At 39.2% G+C, this 17299-nt stretch overlaps 1 long non-coding RNA gene and 1 pseudogene across 1 annotated transcript in view; one reads left to right on the top strand and one right to left on the bottom strand.

Moving 5' to 3' along the window:
- LOC127484919 (uncharacterized) overlaps positions 1–17299 on the top strand; it is a 695554-nt gene that overhangs the window by 325298 nt on the left and 352957 nt on the right. The gene's annotated exons all lie outside the window — the stretch shown is intronic.
- Positions 16454–17051, bottom strand: LOC127484917 (large ribosomal subunit protein eL15-like; annotated as a pseudogene).

Genomic DNA, 17299 nt, shown 5'->3' with positions numbered 1-17299 from the left:
ATAAAGTACTGTTTGAGTAGTAGTTTTACCATTAATTCTCATAGTACAACACATTAAGAACAGAGATCCTACATGGGGAGCAAGTGTACAGTGACTCCCGTTGTTGATGTAACAATCGGCACTCTTGTTTATGGCGTCAGTAATCACCCAAGGCTCTTGTCATGAGCCGCCAAGGCTATGGAAGCCTCTTGGGTTCACAAACTCTGACCTTATTTAGACAAGGCCATAGTCAAAGTGGAAATTCTCTCCTCCCTTCAGAGAAAGGTACCTCCTTCTTTGGCCTGTTCTTTCTGCCGGGATCTCACTCACAGAGATCTTTGATTTAGGTAATTTTTTTTTTTTTTTTTTTTTTTTTTTGCCATAGTGTCTCTGCTTTCCATGCCTGAGAAACTCTCATGGACTTTTTAGCCAGATCCAAGTGCCTTAAAGGGCTGATTCTGAGGCCAGAGTGCTATTTAGGGCATCTGCCATTCTATGAGTCTGCTGTGTATCCTGCTTCCCACCACATTTTTTTTTAATTTTTAAAGGATTTATTTATATATTTGAAAGTAAGAGTTAGAGAAGAAGAGGCAGAGAGAGAGAGAGAGAAAGAGAGAGAGAGGTCTTCCATCCACTGGTTCACTCCCCAGTTGGCCGCAACAGCATGAGCTGTGCCAATCCAAAGCCAGGAGCCAGGAGCCAGGAGCCAGGAGCTTCTTCTGGGTCTCCCACATGCGTGCAGAGGCCCAAGGACTTGGGCCATCTTCTACTGCTTTTGCAGGCCATAGCAGAGAGCTGGATCGGAAGTGGAGCAGCCAGGACTTGAACTGGCGTCCATATGGGATGCTGGCACTGCAGGAGGCAGCTTTACTCGCTACGCCACAGCACCTGCCCCACCACATTTTCTGTACCCATTCATCAGTGAATTGACAGTTTGTTTCCATTTCTAGGCCATTATGAATAGTACTGGAGTAAATATGGGAGTGCACATGTCTCTCCAGCAGATGAATTCCATTTCCCTTGAATTTGTACCCTTGTGTGGGATTGCTGGATCATATGACAGTGCTATTTTTAGTTTTTTTGTTGGGCCACCATACTGTTTTCCACATGCCCACGAACACATCATTCAAGAATTCCCTTTTCTCCACATTCTCACCAACATGTGTTATCATTTGTGTTTTGGTAATAACCAGTATAATAGAGTGAGGTAATATCTCATTGTGGTTTTGATATGCATTTCTCTAATTATTGGTTTATGCTGAGTTTTCTTTTTTCATGTACCTGTTGCCCATTTATGTGACTTCCTTTGAGAATTACTTCTTTTTAGAGCTACTGCCCACTTTTAAATTTGATATTTGATTCTTGACTCCTGAACTTTTCAATTTCCTTATATATTCTAGATAGCAACCATTTGATGTATAGCTTGAGAATATTTCTTCCATTCTGTAAGTTGTCTATTCACTCTATTGATTGTTTCCAGTGGTGTGCAAAAGCTCTTTAGTTTGACAAAATACCATTGGTCTATTTTTGTTTTCGTTTCTTGTGATTTTGGGGTCTGAATCAGGTATTATAATTCCTCTTGAATTATCGTCTTTGCTCAAGACTTCTTTGTTTAGGGTATTTGGCTATTTTGTCATTCCTTTCTATTTTTCTTAGTGGTTTTTCCTAAATCTGCCAAAAAATTTCATTGGAATTTCAATAGGGATTGAGTTGAATCTGTAAATCCCTTCAGTTAGTGACAACATTTTAATTACAGTGATTCTTCCAATCCACAAATATGGATTGGAAGAGATCTTTCACCTCTTTTGTTAAATTTATTCCCAAGTACTTTTTGTAGCTGTTGGAAATGGGATTACTTTCTTGATTTCTTTTCCAAATGATTTAGTATTCGTGTATAACAATTATGCTGATTTTTGTATGTTGATTTTGTAGCCTCCCAATTGGTTGAATTTGTTTATTTTAACAGCTTTTTAGTGTAGTCTTTGGACTACATCTGTTGCATGAATTTCTGTATAAAAATCATGCCATCTGCAAACAGTAACAATTTGATTTACTTGTTTCTGATTTGGATGTGCTTTATTTCTTTCTCACGCCTGATTGCTCTGACTCAAACTTGCCATACTGTGTTGAATAAAAATGGTGAAAGTGGGCATCCTTGTCTGGTTATAGATCTTAGAGGGAAAGCCTTGATCTTTTCTCTTTTCAATATGATGTCAGGAATTGGCTTTATATATATAGCCATCTTTGTGGTCAATAATGTCCCTTCTGTACTTAATTTACTCAGGGTTTTTCTCATGAAGTGGTGTTGAATTTCATCAAAACCTTTTTCTTCATCTATTGAGGTTATCATATGATTTTCTTCATCTATTGAGGTTATCATATGATTTTTGCCCTTTTTTATGAGATACATAACATTTATTGGTTTGTATATGTTGAAGCATGTTTGTATTCCTGAGATGAATTCTATTTGATCATGGCGAATAAATTTTTAATGTGCACAGCTGTATTTGATTTGCTTGTATTTTATTGAGGATTTTTAAAATTTACGTTCATCAGGGATATTGGCAGCCTGTAGCTTTTGTGTGTGTGTCCTTGTCTGGTTTTGTTATCAAGATTGCACTGATCTCAAAGAATAAATTTGGAAGAATTCTATTTTTTGAAATAATTAAAGAAGGATTGGTGTCAATTCTTTTTCAAATGTTCAGTAGGATTCAAAGATGAAGCCATCTGTTCATGTGCTTTTCTTTGATGGGAGAGTCTTTTTATTACTAATTGTGTCTTACTATTTATTATTGGTCTGTTTAAGCATTTCATTTCCTTGTGATTTAATTTTGGCAAGGTATGTGTGCCGAGAGTTTGTCCATTTCTTCTAGATTATTGAATTTGTTGCCATGTAGTTGTTCATAGTAATCTCTAACAATCCTATTTCTGTGGTGTTATTAACAATTTCTCTGTTTTCTTCTCTTATTCCATGTATTTGAATATTCTCTCTTCTTTTATTAGCCTGGATAACAGTTAATCAACTTTGTTTTTCAAAGGATTAGCTGTTTATTGCTTTTTTTTTCTATTTTTAAGTTTGGGTGTCTTTTATTTGTGCTCTATTTCTTTCCTTTCTTTCAATTTGAAGGATTCATTTGAACATTTCTTGTAAGACAGGTCTTCTGATGATAAATTCTCTCAGCTATTGTTTGGGAATATCTTTATTTCTCCCTCATATCGGAAGGATATCTTTGTTGAGTGAATAGTATTCTTGGCCGGTAATTGTTTTTCCTTCACTACTGTAACTGTCTCATCCAACTCCCCCCTGACCTGTGTTTTCTGCTGAAAAGCCTGCCGTCATGTGAATTGGGATTGTTTTTCCATGTTACTTGATTCTTTATTCTTGGAACTTTAAGAATTTCCTCTTTACTTTTAACCCTAGAGATCTTGGTTATTATGTGGCTTGGGGCAGAATTTGTTGGGTTGGATCTGACTGGTGACCTTTGATCTTGCTGCACTTGGATAATTATATCGTTCTCTAGGTTTGAGCAGTTTTCTCTCAATGATTTCTTTTATATGCTTTACATCGCTTTGGCATTCGGAAGTCTCTCTTGAACCCCAGTAACTCAGATGTTTGCTTTATTTATAGTATATAATCATTACTGCAAGCTTTTTTCATTCCTCTTGTTTTCTTTTTTCTTTTCCCTCCAACTGTGTATTTTATTTTTAAAGAATTTTTTTTTAATTTACTTTCATCTATTTGAAAGGTAGAGTGGCCGGCGCCGCGGCTCACTAGGCTAATCCTCCGCCTGCGGCACTGGCACACTGGGTTCTAGTCCCAGTTGGGGCACCGGATTCTGTCCCGGCTGCTCCTCTTCCTGTCCAGCCCTCTGCTGTGGCCTGGGAGTGCAGTGGAGGATGGCCCAAGTGCTTGGGCCCTGCACCCGCATGGGAGACCAGGAGAAGCACCTGGCTCCTGGCTTCAGATCAGCGCCGTGCGCCAGCCGCAGCGGCCGTTGGAGGGTGAGCCAAGGGAAAAAGGAAGACCTTTCTCTCTGTCTCTCTGTCTCACTGTCCACTCTGCCTGTCAAAAAAAAAAAAAAAAAAGGTAGAGCGATATACGCACAGAGAGATATCTTCCATCTGCTGCTTCATTCTCCAAATGCTTGCAACAGCCAAAGGTTGGTGACACTGGAATGAGGAACCTAGAGCTCTATCTAGGTCTCCTAGGGCCCAAGAACTTGAGGCATCATCTGGCATCTCCCAAGATATGTTAAAAGGGAGCTGGATCAGAAGTGAAGTAGGCAGAATTCCAACTTGCTCTGATATGGGACTCAGGTGTCCCCAAGCAAGGACTGAGCTGCACCATAATGCCTCCCCCCAAAGTTGTATGTATGTATGTATTCTAAAGAATTATTTATTTGAGTACTCGTTATAGCATTAAGCCTCAGTGTACAGCACATTAAGGACAGAGATCCTACATGAGGAGTAAGTGCACAGTGACTCCTGTTGTTGACTTTACAAATTGACACTCCTGTTTATGGCATCAGTAATCTCCCTATGCACCAGTCATGAGTTTCCAAGGCTATGGAAGCCCCTTGAGTTCTCCGACTCTTATCTTGTTTAGACAAGGTCATAGTCAAAGTGGAGGTTCTCTCCTCCCTTCAGAGAAAGGCACCTCCCTCTTTGAAGACCTGTTCTTTCCACTGGGATCTCACTCACAGAGATCTTTTTGCCAGAGTGTCTTGGCTTTCCATGCCTGAAATACTCTCATGGGCTTTTCAGCCAGATCCGAGTGCCTTTAGGGCTGATTCTGAGGCCAGAGTGCTATTTAGGACATCTGCCATTCTATGAGTCTGCTGAGTATCTCACTTCCCATGTTGGATCACTCTCCCCTTTATTTATTCTATCGGTTAGTGTTAGCAGATACTAGACTTGTTTATGTGCTCCCTTTGACTCTTAGTCCTTTCATTATGATCAATTGTGAACTGAAATTGATCACTTGGAATAGTGAGATGGCATTGGCACATGCCACCTTGATGGGATTGAATTGGAATCCCCTAGTATGTTTCCAACTCTACCAATTGGGGCAAGTCAGCCCGAGCATGCCCCAAATTATAATGTGCTGTACACTGAGGCTTAATGCTATAACGAGTACTCAAACAGTATACTTCACTTTGTGTTTCTATGGGGGTGCAAACTGTTGAAATCTTTACTTAATGTACACTAAACTGATCTTCTGTTAAAAAAAAAAAAAAAAAAAGAAAAGAAACTATCAATTCCCAACTTGACTCTCACTGGGATTAAACATGACAATAGGTCTGATCTGATTTCATCATCATTTAAAAAAAAATCATCTATTATTTTTCACTTTATGTTTCTGTGTGGGAACAAACTGTTGAAATCCTTACTTAAGGTATACTAAGCTGATCTTCTGTATACTAAGATAATCGAAAATGAATCTTGATGTGAATGGAAGGGGAGAGGGAGTGGGAAAGGGGAGGGTGGTGAGTGGGAGGGACGGTATGGGGGGGAAAGCCATTGTAACCCATGAGACGTACTTTGGAAATTTATATTCATTAAATAAAAGATAAAAAAAAAAAAAAAAAAAAAAAAAAAAAAGAATTATTTATTTGAAAGAGTTACAGAGAGGCAGAGGCAGAGAGAGAGAGAGGATTTCCATCTGCTGGTTCACTCCCCAGATGGCTGCGACGGCTGGAGCTGGGCTGATGTTTAGATAGGAGCCAGGGGCTTTTGTCCAGGTCTCCCATGCAGATGCAGAGGCCCAACAACTTGGGCCATCTTCTAGTGCTTTCTCAGGCCATACTAGAGAGCTGGATCAGAAGTTGAGCAGCTGGGACTAGAACCAGCACCCATATGGGATGCCGGCAACGCAAGAGGCGGCTTTACCTGCTATGCCACCATACCAGCCCCCAAATTGTATATATTTAAATAGCCTTTCTTTGAGTTCACTTATTCTCTGATGTTTTATTTATTTTTCCCTTGATGCCTTCTGTTAAATTTTTTATTTTATTTATTGTACTTTTTCAGTTGAAGATTTTCTGCTTGATTTTAATTACTTCTACCACTCAAATCTCTCAAAATACTAAATTATTTCTGTGTGCTCTCTTGAATTTCATTGAATTTCCCTAAAATTATTTATTTTGAAATCTTCAAGCATTTAGACATATAGATTCCTAAATTGTTGGCTTCTGGTACCTTATTTTGCTCTTATGTGAGATCATAGGTCCCCAGGAGTACTTAATGCTTGTTTCTTCAATGGCATCATCTGCACAATGAAGGATTAGTTTTAGTAATCTGACTTTGTTTTGTGGCTGTCCTTGTAGAAATTCTAAGCAGTCTGTTTTCTCTGAATCCCTGGATGTTTCTGCTGTTTGAGCACTGGGTAGTACCTTAAGGTAAGGGTTGCCCTAGGCCAGCTGTTGGTAAGTAATTTTTTTACTGATTCAGTCCTATAATACTATCCAAAATCAAATTTTCCTCCAATCTACATTTGATGTGTATTCAGTATGAACTCAGTGACTATCTAAAAATGGGGAGTCCATCCCTAGAAGCCACTTCCTGGGCTTGTGATATGGTCACACTCCTTACCCTCTGTCTACCAATTTGCCACAATGTTAGATGAGGTCACACCTAGAATCCACAGCCCACCAAAACCAGTTCATTCTGGGGGCAGGAGCATAGCTCACACTGCTGTTTTCAGTCTGCTGTTGAGGTGGGCCCACTGCCTGATGCCACACTTCTCAGCCACTGAAAATGCTGGCTGGGGTATAACAGTGCTCAGCCATTACTACTGAACTGCACTTGACACTGAAAAGGTCCAGAGGTTCAGTCTGCGGCAATAGCCTGGGAACAGGAACCTTTAAAAACTGCTCAATGCTGAGTTTCACACCTGGGTTCCACAGTCACCAGGCCCTGTGCAATCTTAGATGCACAAGAGGTCCACAGGAACCTGGCGGTGGTATGTGCCCAGAGCAAGCCTGCCTCAGCAGAGTGCAGGCCTCTACGTGATGCTGCAACCATTCTACATGTTCCATCTGCAAGTACTTGCCCAGAATGTGCCCATATTGGGCTGTACCAGCCCCAAACTGAGTCTTAAGATACTCTGATGTCTGTGATGACGGATATGTTCTTTCCTCAGTGCCATTCTCAGCCCTGGTGGCTGAAACAGTAACTGATCAGTTACCATGGTTTCCAAAGGAGGCAGTGTAGCATGTAATTATTGCATACAGCTATCATTACTAAATTCTGTATGGCATTTGATGTAATTCAATAAATAATTTGAATCATAACTCTAGTTGAAAGATGCAACAGCTTACAGGATAACATTGCAAGGAAAATTACCTATTTTTTTTCATATAGCTTGCCCATCGGGGGCACTGATGGATAAAATTTGGTAGTCGGTACTAATTGATTTCCTCATATCACAGGAAAAATTGTTAAAAGGAGGTTTCAGGTCTGCCTTGATAAGTGAAGTAGTGCTGATTTAGGTGCTAAATGAAGCAAAACCCTCCATTTGGTTTTTAGCATGGCATTTAGTGAATCTTATTTCTTTAGGTTTGTACATCTTTAACAATGAAATAAAAATGCATGCTTTGTGAAACATATAATAGAGAAGAAAGGGAGACGTTTAAACCAATCTACCGTCTCCTCCCTCCCTGCAGATTCCAGAACAAGTTGCCCCAATTTGTCACTGTGCACTAACTAATTAAGGAATTGTCACTCTCCTGGCCTTTTCTCAGTGCTATGCACAGTACAGGATATAAATGTGAGTGTGCGGGTAATCCTTCATTAGATATTCAAGGGAGCTGCCAAGTGTTTCCGTTTGTATTGTTATCAGTTGAAGATAAATAATTTCAATTTATTGTAATAAAAGGCAGCTAGATATGTATCTATGTTAAGCTTCTTCAAGCCATTGATAACCCCAATTCTTAATCGATTTCCCCAATCAGTTGCTTTCTGTATTACCATATAAGAAAGCTAAAGTCTTAACTAAGTCACAAATTGGCACCAAAACATAGAAATATAAGGACGGATATAAAATTGTTCTTTATCTTTTTATGAACTACATATCATTTTGGTAAATTTTGAGTTTCTCAAGAATAATCGTCTGGAGTGCTTGGAAGAATCTACTCACTGACACACGAATTTCATGTCTTCTTTTCCCTGTTTTTCTCAAACACATTTATGATTGCATATGCTCTTTGCCACTCCTGACAATGTGGAGTAGGTATAAAGATTTGCAAGAAAGAGATATTAGGAGTCTAGAAAATGATCATGAAAAGTTTGTAGTTTGAAAATGACTATGTGTGGATTGCATAATTTTTCGAGGGGGCTGGTGTTGTGGTGTAGTTGGTAAAGCCTCCCCTCCCTGCAATGCCAGCATGCCCTATGGGCGCCGCTTTGCATCCTGGGTACTCCACTTCTGACTCATCTTCCTGCTAATGATCTGGGAAAAGCTGTGGAAGGTGGTCAAGTGCTTGGGGCCCCACCACCCACATGATAGACCTGGATGAAACTCTTGGCTCAGCCATGGCTGTTGTGGCCACTTGGGGAATAGAATCTCTTTCTGTCTCTCCCTCTTCCTCTGTAACTCTTCCTTTCAAATAAATAAATCAGCCTTAGAAACAATTTTTTGAACAGTGGCGAACTTAACCTTTTCATTCCATTTTTCCATAAGCCTTTTGAAGTAGCCTCACACATAGTCCTCCTCTGAAGGTATTTGTGATCTACTCGAGGGAAATGAGAAGCACACATAATGAAGGCAAAATAGAAAGAACATGGTTGTTTAGGTGAACTGGATTGAGCAGCTTTCCCTCCGACTTTGCCTGTGGTACAGTTTCTCTTCACCGAGATTCCGTTTTCCTGTATGTTGAATGGGCATACTCAAAGCTTGATAACAAGGCACATGCAAAGGTTCAATGTGATAAAATATATGAAGTTTATAAGTATATTACATAGCATGCAGTAGATAATCAATTGAAATACTGCCAAAAATAATTATGAATTTTAGCTGTTAGAGACATTCTGCATTGTGCACTTGGATAAGAAGTATGATTATAGTATTTGAGGAAGAGTTTGTGGATAAAGTAGGATTTAAACTTAAACTTGAATGACAGGCATGCTTTAGAGGTGTGGAAGCAAGGGGAGTGTTTCTCATGAAAGGAATGGCATGGGGGCTAGCGCTGTGGCATAGTGGATGAAGCCACTGCCTGCAGTGCTGGCATCCCATGTGGGTGCTGGTTCGAGTCCTGGCTGCTCCACTTCCAATCCATCTCTCTGCTGTAGCCTGGGAAATAAGCAGAAGATGGCCCAAGTTTGTGGGCCCCTGCACCCATGTGGGAGACCCAGAAGAAGCTCCTGGCTCCTGGCTTCGGATCAGCACAGCTCCGGCCATTGTGGCCAATTGGGGACTGAACCAGTGGATAGAAGATCTCTCTCGCTCTCTCGCTCTTTCTTTTCCTCTTCCTCTTTCTCTCTCTGCCTCTCCTTCTCTCTCTGTGAAACTCTGACTTTTTAATAAATAAATCTTTAAAAAAAGAAAATGTGTATATAGCTTTATAATTGAATTTTTCTATGTGCCTTTTTTAAAGCTTAATTGTTAATGTTTTACTGCATTTTATTTTTTAAAGTGCAAAGAGCCTTCTGAAAGTTCATGGAAATGTATATTATCAGAAAAGCTATACATAGGTTTCAAATTGTTTTGCATCCCAGTAAATTTACCCTTTAAAAAAAAAACAAAAGTAAATATCTATCAGGATAAAATGGTTTTCAGAGTGGGTCACATGGTGAATTGAACTGTATGCTACGTGTAAGAGGAACATCCAAGCAAAAATGTTTAGAATACTTGAGAATTAGATATACACAGGGAAATAGATGAAAATCAGTGGTAGGTATATTAATATCACATAACTTGTAATTCAAGACAAAGATCATAAAATGTAAAAATGGTGTATTAGAGTGTCTATTTATCAAATAATGTGTCATCCACGTTTTTATCTTTCTGTCTATCTAGAATCAAATTATATGTCCATCAGTGGATGGGTAGTTAAAGAATATGTTGTGGGGCCAGGGCTGTGGCGTAGTGGGTAAAGCAGCTGCCTGCAAAAAATGCCAGCATCTCATATGGGCACCAGTTCAAATCCTGGATGCTCCACTTCTGATCCAGCTATCTGCTGTGGCCTGGGAAGGCAATGGAGGAAAAAAATAAATAATATGTGGTGTATGTACACAATGAAATATTACTTTCCATAAAAAGAATGCAATCCTGGCATTTGCAGTAGAATGGGTGGAATTGGAAATAGGTGTGTTAAGCGAAATAAGCCAAATACAGAGAGACAAAGACCACATGTTTTGTCTCATATCTGGAAATCTATATGTGTAGACTATAGCACGTCTCCCTTGACTGTCACAAAAGCTATACATGAAGCACCAGATGTAAGTGAAATTTGGAAAGTGGCAATCTTTCGTAATGCTCTTTCTTTGGCCCACTTTGCTCCTCTGCCTCCCCTTGTACACTCCATTCAGTTATTGCTTTTGTCCATTAGCTTCATGATGTGGCTTGGCTATGTTCTCCCCTCCCTGTGAAGCAATTTGATGAATGAAGATGACTGAGAATAAATAATGGCTGGCCATAAATGTAGTACTACTCAGGAAGTATTGGCATTTTCAGAGTCAGGCCAGAAAGCAAAAGCAAACATTTGCCGACAGGCCTTGTTTTAGGTGATAACTCATTACTCCTTAAAGCATATGAATTGAGGAATTTCAACCCCGGGTTTCGGGCAGGGAAACAAGACCTCCTTACTAAGAAGCTGGGGACAGTGGTTAGGCCAAGTAATAATGGATGCCTAATGCAATATGCTTTTAAGGAGGAGATTGTACATTTTAATGGAGTCTTCCTTTGGGAATGGGCTTTGATGTATTTCACATGCAGGAATAAAAGGCAGCTACACTTTCATAGTTGTAGAGGTGTGTCTTTCCTTGCCCCCCATGCCTCATTGTATGAGTATATATTGAGAGACTGCGTGAATAAGGTTGTGTTGAGAAAGTGAATGGTATTAAGGCAGAGCACTGTTGAAGAAACCCAGTTTGGAGATCTGCAGTAGACAGTGAGGCTCTTCCCTGATCTCCATTCACTAAAGGATTTGTTGTCTCAGCTGCCAGGTCAGCTGCTAGAAAACAGCTGTCAGATTTCGTCCCTTGAGGTGGACTGTGTTGTCTATTATCACAGCAACTCCTGAGATGTTGTGTGCATTGAATGGTAAATGTAGCAGTATAAACTCACGGCTATCTTGGGCCATCTGAGGTCCACTTTGACTGAGGCCACTCTTGGACCTGCATTTTAGTTCAGCAACTCCTCCTGCCCACTGTTGCTTCGTTCCCTTCCTTCCACAGTGTTGATCCTGATGACACTCCTTAATGAATGTGCTACATGTTAAAATTCATTTCAGACGGTGATTCCCAGGGAACCCAACTTACAACAAGATCTTTTGCTTTACATTCACACGTGGGACACAGTAAATAGGATTAGGTTGTGTTAAGGTACTCATGTTTTCAGCATTCAGAATAACTAGGCCTGGCCTAGAGTGAATGGAAACCCAACTGGTCATTTGGGATCACTGGATGCCGTGACCACTTATCCCAGGAGCTGTGCGTTTTGTGTTCTTCAAGACCCATGAAATTTAAAGGTCTGTTGAAGGCACTATGCTTTCAGCAATCCTCCAAAGATTCACTGTTATGCGTAGGAAGTAAAATCCATTTTTGTCAATTGGGCATTATCCCTTTAAGGCTTACACTTTTTTCAGTAGGTAGTTGGAAACTTGAAAAGCAGAGTCTAGAATTCTAAAGCATTGAAGCATAGGGTTTTTACGTTTTGACTGGGAAATAAAAGTGGGTAAGAATTTATACTGAACATAAAAAAATGTCCAGTTGATGGGATTTAAGAGATTCCTTACAAATGAATCAAAATTGCTAAGGTTTCTTTTAGATTATTCTGTTATCAGTTTCTCTTTTTCTCTACCACCCACTCAGATTTCTTCATCTCCAAGAGCCACACATAGCACTTTTAAAAATAATACATTATATTAATTTCATGGCAGCACTTTAAATAGTTGCACAGCTGCAGTTGTCATTGAACAGTGTATGAAGTAACCTTAGAGTAGTAACTGTTATTTATCCTTGCGGTGGCTTGTATTTAATTGTATGTGGGTTTTGCCTTAACTTATAACAGGTATTTGTATAATCCTCATTAATGACTATAATTTCAGAAGTTAAAAGGTATAATGAAAGTTTACATTTTGATAATGCTGTTGATACTAGTAACTGAACTACTTTGTAAAAATGGAATTCTAAAGGGGAAGACTGCTACTATTTAGGTTTTAATTATTTTCAGGATTTAGATAGATGGAATTATTCCAAGTAATCTGGGTACAGAAAAAAATGTTTCTCTTTCTTTACTTTAGCTTCCGACAGCATTGCTTCTTTCAAAACAAGAAACAGTTGCATGGCAGTGCTGGCTGTAGAGTGGTAATCTTGCATACGTTTACAATGTGCTTGAAGTTGTTGCTTTATTTTATTTTAAGCTATACTAGTAATGTGCTGGGGCTGATGGTGAGCGCTGATTGTGGCACATGTATTCCCATGTATTTTGGGGACATCATGTTGATAGCTAGAAATCAAGCATAGTGGGAATATTTATACTACTGCAAAAGCTAACAATCAGCATTTTCTCCAGCTCCACTTGAAAGGAGCAATTCGCTAAATAGTTACTAGTACCATCCACTCTCATCATTGCCAGCATGATTTATAGTCTTATGTTGAAAACTTTTTAAAAAAGATTTATTTATTTGGAGGCAGAGTTACAGAAAGACAGAGAGGTCTTCCATCTACTGATTTTCTCCCAAAATGGCCACATAGCCAGAACTGGGCCAGGTCTGAAGCCAGGAGCTTCTTCCAGGTCTCCCATGTGGGTGCAGGGACCCAAGCATTTGGGCCTTCATCCACTGCTTTCCCAGGTCATTAGTAAGGAGCTGGATTTGAAGTGAAGTAGCTGGGACTCGAATTTGTACCTATATGGGATGCTGTGCCATAGGCAATGGCTTAACCAGCTACACCACAACACTGGTCCCTGGAAATTTTTCTTAAGACATACTGTCATGTATTTGTCAGATTTCTATTACTATAAGAAACTATTTGAGACAAGCTACTTTATAAAGAAAAGAGGTTTCTGGAGGTTCACAGTCTAAGATCAAGCATATGTCAGTGGTGTGGCCTCTGATAATGACGTTGCTGGCAGAGTCCTGAGGCAACACAGAAGCTATGTGAACCTGTTCATGCTTGTATGGTGTCTGTCTTTGTCTTTACTAAGCCAACAGGATTCAGTCATGGAGGCAGTACCTTACTGAAAAATCTAGTCTTAATCAGTACCCAAAGACCCCACCTCTAAACACCATAATTGGATTAAATTTCTACCCTGTGTCATTAACTTTTGACTAATGGGTGTAAAATGCATTAGTTTGGAGGTGAAGTCATATTCAAACCACAGCATGCAGCAAACTCCAAAGCATGGACAGTCACATCTTTGCCAAAGAACAAATGTGTCCAGAGCCTGTAATCTTGGAGGAAGAGGGATGAATTCATGAGTATCTCATCCTATATTTCAGACCCCACATTTTCCAACACTAATGTCTCTTTATGAGTGATATCTGTGTCCAGGCTAAATACTCACCCTAAGAGATAAGACTTTCTTCAGGGATTTGAAATGACTTCTCTCTTTTTGAATTGGAAAGTATTATATTTAAAGTAAATGTTGGTAGTTTGATTAATTCTTCATGTACCTAATTAAGCTCACATGAATTTTGTTACAAATCATTTATTTAGCTTTAAGAATTGGGGCCTAGAAGATGATCAGGGGATAACCAGCAGTTGGAGATTCAAGAGCCCATGATCTGTTTAGAAATGTGACTAGAAATCTAGAAACTCCACCTCTGGTCTATGAAGCCACATCTTTACCTCCACAGGATGTGTGAAGTCCAGCATTGTAATAAGACACCTCTGAATACATTGAACTTGGCAGGTCATATAGCCACTGTTTTAACAACAACAACAACAACAAAAATCACAAAGCTTTCCATGTATTTGCAGTTTTTTGCACTTGGATTGTTCATAGGGTGTTCCCTCTGTATTTGCTTTTTACGAGGCCTCCAGTAATGACCTCAGTAGATATGATTACCTCTGTTTAGACGTCCTGAAGTATTACAACAAGATTATAAATTTCACAGTGTATTTGCTTGTAATATTTAAGTATCATACTATACAAATCCAATGAATGTTGCAAGTGATAGAAACTAAATAAATAATGGTACAGATACAAGACTATGAAACAGTCCTTAAAGGGGAAAAGATCACAGAAAATTCTTCTCCCAAAGTCTTATTAATGAAACAGAAAAATCAGTTTATTTGAATTTTTTGAATTATTTATTTTTAGTAATGCATAAAGTTTGTATGCATTTATATTGTATCACATGGTGTTCCAATGGATTTATGTGTTGTATAATGTCCAAATCAGGGTAAACATATCTATCTTCAAACATTCATCATTTTTTATGAAAACATTCAAGATTCTATCTTATGGCTTTTACAAAAAACTATACATTGGTTTTTCAAGGTTTAAAAATAAAGAGAAGGCAGATAAGAAAAATGAGAGCAGATTATGTTACAAACTGAAAAGTAGTAAAAAAAAAAAAGTTCTAGTGTAGCAGAAAATAACCTCAGCAAAGAAAGGGATTCAATAAAATCCTGAGAATCCCCCTGAATGCCATTTATTTTGGAGAAAAATACTATGGGGATAAGTAAGCATTACTGGGAAAAATCTAGAAAAACCTCATTGTGACTATATGACTCTGAAATCCAGGGACAAGAGAACAAGACTTGTTCTGAGGAACAGTGCAGAGTTTAGAGAACAAGTAGGACAGGCTGGACCTTAGTAAAGGAGTTCGTAAGACAACACAGAGCTAAAACTTCCTAAAAAGTGTTTCACACAGTCCACATAAAATGTTCAATCTTTCCCCAACCCCTTAAATTGAAGTAAGAATATAAAAGCGTTCATACTGAAGCTCAGAGGAACAGGAAAAAGAATCTGAAATAATGGATGAAGTTGTGAATGGTGTTAAGGTGAATGCATTTAAACAGATAACTGAAGAAAAAAATATATAAAAATTATTAAGAGATAAACGCATTAAGTATGAGATTGAAAAGTAAAAAAGAATATGTGATATTATGAAAGGAAATCAATAAAAGAGAAAGTGAATGAAAATTGCGAACCAAAGTAAAATCGAAAGTATCCTGTCTGGAATAAAACAAGAACTAAGATGCAGAAGAAAAGTATTTAAAAACTGTTGATATTGTGGAAGAATTCACAAAGAGTCTTAAGTTATAGCATAAATTACAAGGTTCAGAAGCTAGAGAAGAATAAGGTGTAAACTGAGAGTGAATAATAAGTTGAGCGTTAAGATAGCACATGTTACTAGCTTATACATAAATTAGAAGGACAATTGAAAATAAAATTTCATTATAAAATTAAAGCAAAAAATATTTAGAGATATTATAGAGGAAAGTTTCTCAGAAGTAAAGGGAAAAAATCCCAGAAACTTAACGGATATGATTCATAGCAGGAAAAATTATTTGGAATTAATGGCACTGAGATATGTTTTAGTTAACTCATTGTATTTAAAAATAAAGAAATAATTTTGGGAGCCAACACTGTAATGTAGTGAATTAAGTTACCACCTGCAGTGCCCTTATCCCATATGGACCCCAGTTCAAGTCCCCGCTGCTCCACTTCCTCTCCAGCTCTCTGCAAATGCACCTGCGAAAGCGATGGAGGATGTCCCAAGTGCTTGGGCCCCTGCAACCTCATGGAAGACCTGGATAAAGCTCCTGGCTCCTGGCTTTGGCCTGGCCCAGCCCTGGCTGTTGTGACTATTTGGGGAGTAAATCTGTGGATAAAAGATTCTCTCTCTCTCTCTTTCTCTCTCTCTGCCTTTCAAATATATAAATAAATTTTAAAAAATAAAAAGAGCCTTGAGATATGCTAATGGATTTCATGGGATGAAAAACATACTCAAAATGATTGGATTCTTTGACCATTAAAAAAGAGAAAGAATTCTGCACAAATCACTATTATTTAAGATTTTGTATTGTTTTCTTCTTTTAAGGAATTTATTTTATACCTATTATACCATGCAACGTTTTTAACACTGACATATAACTTCCTAATAATTTAAAATGAAGACAAATTTTATCTTATTAGAAACAAGATACACCACTTAGTCTTCAAACATTGTTGTACTTTTAACTTACGTAATTTGACAAAGTGTTCATGAAATAACCTGCAGAATCGTTTTAACAGACAAGTAACACCTTTAAGCAGACACAGTTGACCTAAATGGTAGATTAGGTTTGGATGTGACAAACATTACTTGTATTGGTGATAACAGTGCAGCTGGAGGCTCTGCCACCTTCTCCAGGCTGTACCATGAGACCCACCAGTGGTGTGGTGGCCCTCATGGTCCTTCCAAGACCACCACTCTTGGGGCCTGCAGATGTCAGTCCAAACATTTTCCTGTGCTTGTGGACTGCTTTGGGGATTGACAGGGTGTCAGGAATTCTGGTGGCTTTATGGAATGGATCGATGAGGAGAACCTCAAAGAACTTGAATGTGGCATCTGCAGCCAAGTAAGAATTCAGGCCTGTCAGATCCCCACAGTGCCGCCCAGCTCATTTCTCACAGCGGCCTGGCTACATGCAAACACCATGATGGACATGCTTGTGGTAGCTTGCGCCCTTAGGAACTGGGTGCTCGTGGCCGCTACATTGCACACAAATCCTATATATGACATAAACTTGCTAGGCCTTGAATCCCTGTCTGTGTGCTAGGTGGGCTAGGTGGGGCAGGGTGTCCTGTGGCACACAGAGCATTGGCCGTCCTGCCTGCAGCAGAACCTACCACAAAAGTGCATTTCATCCGACGGCTGCTTTTTCCGTAGCTCCTGGATGTACTTGTTTGCACCCATCCTGGGTCACCTCTGATGGCCGCCAGCAGACAGAAAGGAAGGAGCCTTTCTCTCACAATCCCTGGATTCTTGTGTCATACATAATGATTTTTATTTATTTTAAAGGCACAGTGCTAGAGAGATAGGGAGAGACATCGAGAGAGAGAGAGATCTTCTGTCTGCTGATTCACTCTCCTCATGGCCACAACAACCAAGGCTGGACCAGGTGGAAGCTGGGAATCTGGAGTCCTACCCAGATCTTCCATGTG

Source organism: Oryctolagus cuniculus, chromosome X (assembly GCF_964237555.1).
Source record: "Oryctolagus cuniculus chromosome X, mOryCun1.1, whole genome shotgun sequence".
NCBI lineage: Eukaryota > Metazoa > Chordata > Mammalia > Lagomorpha > Leporidae > Oryctolagus > Oryctolagus cuniculus.
This window is presented reverse-complemented; position numbering and strand designations above follow the sequence as displayed.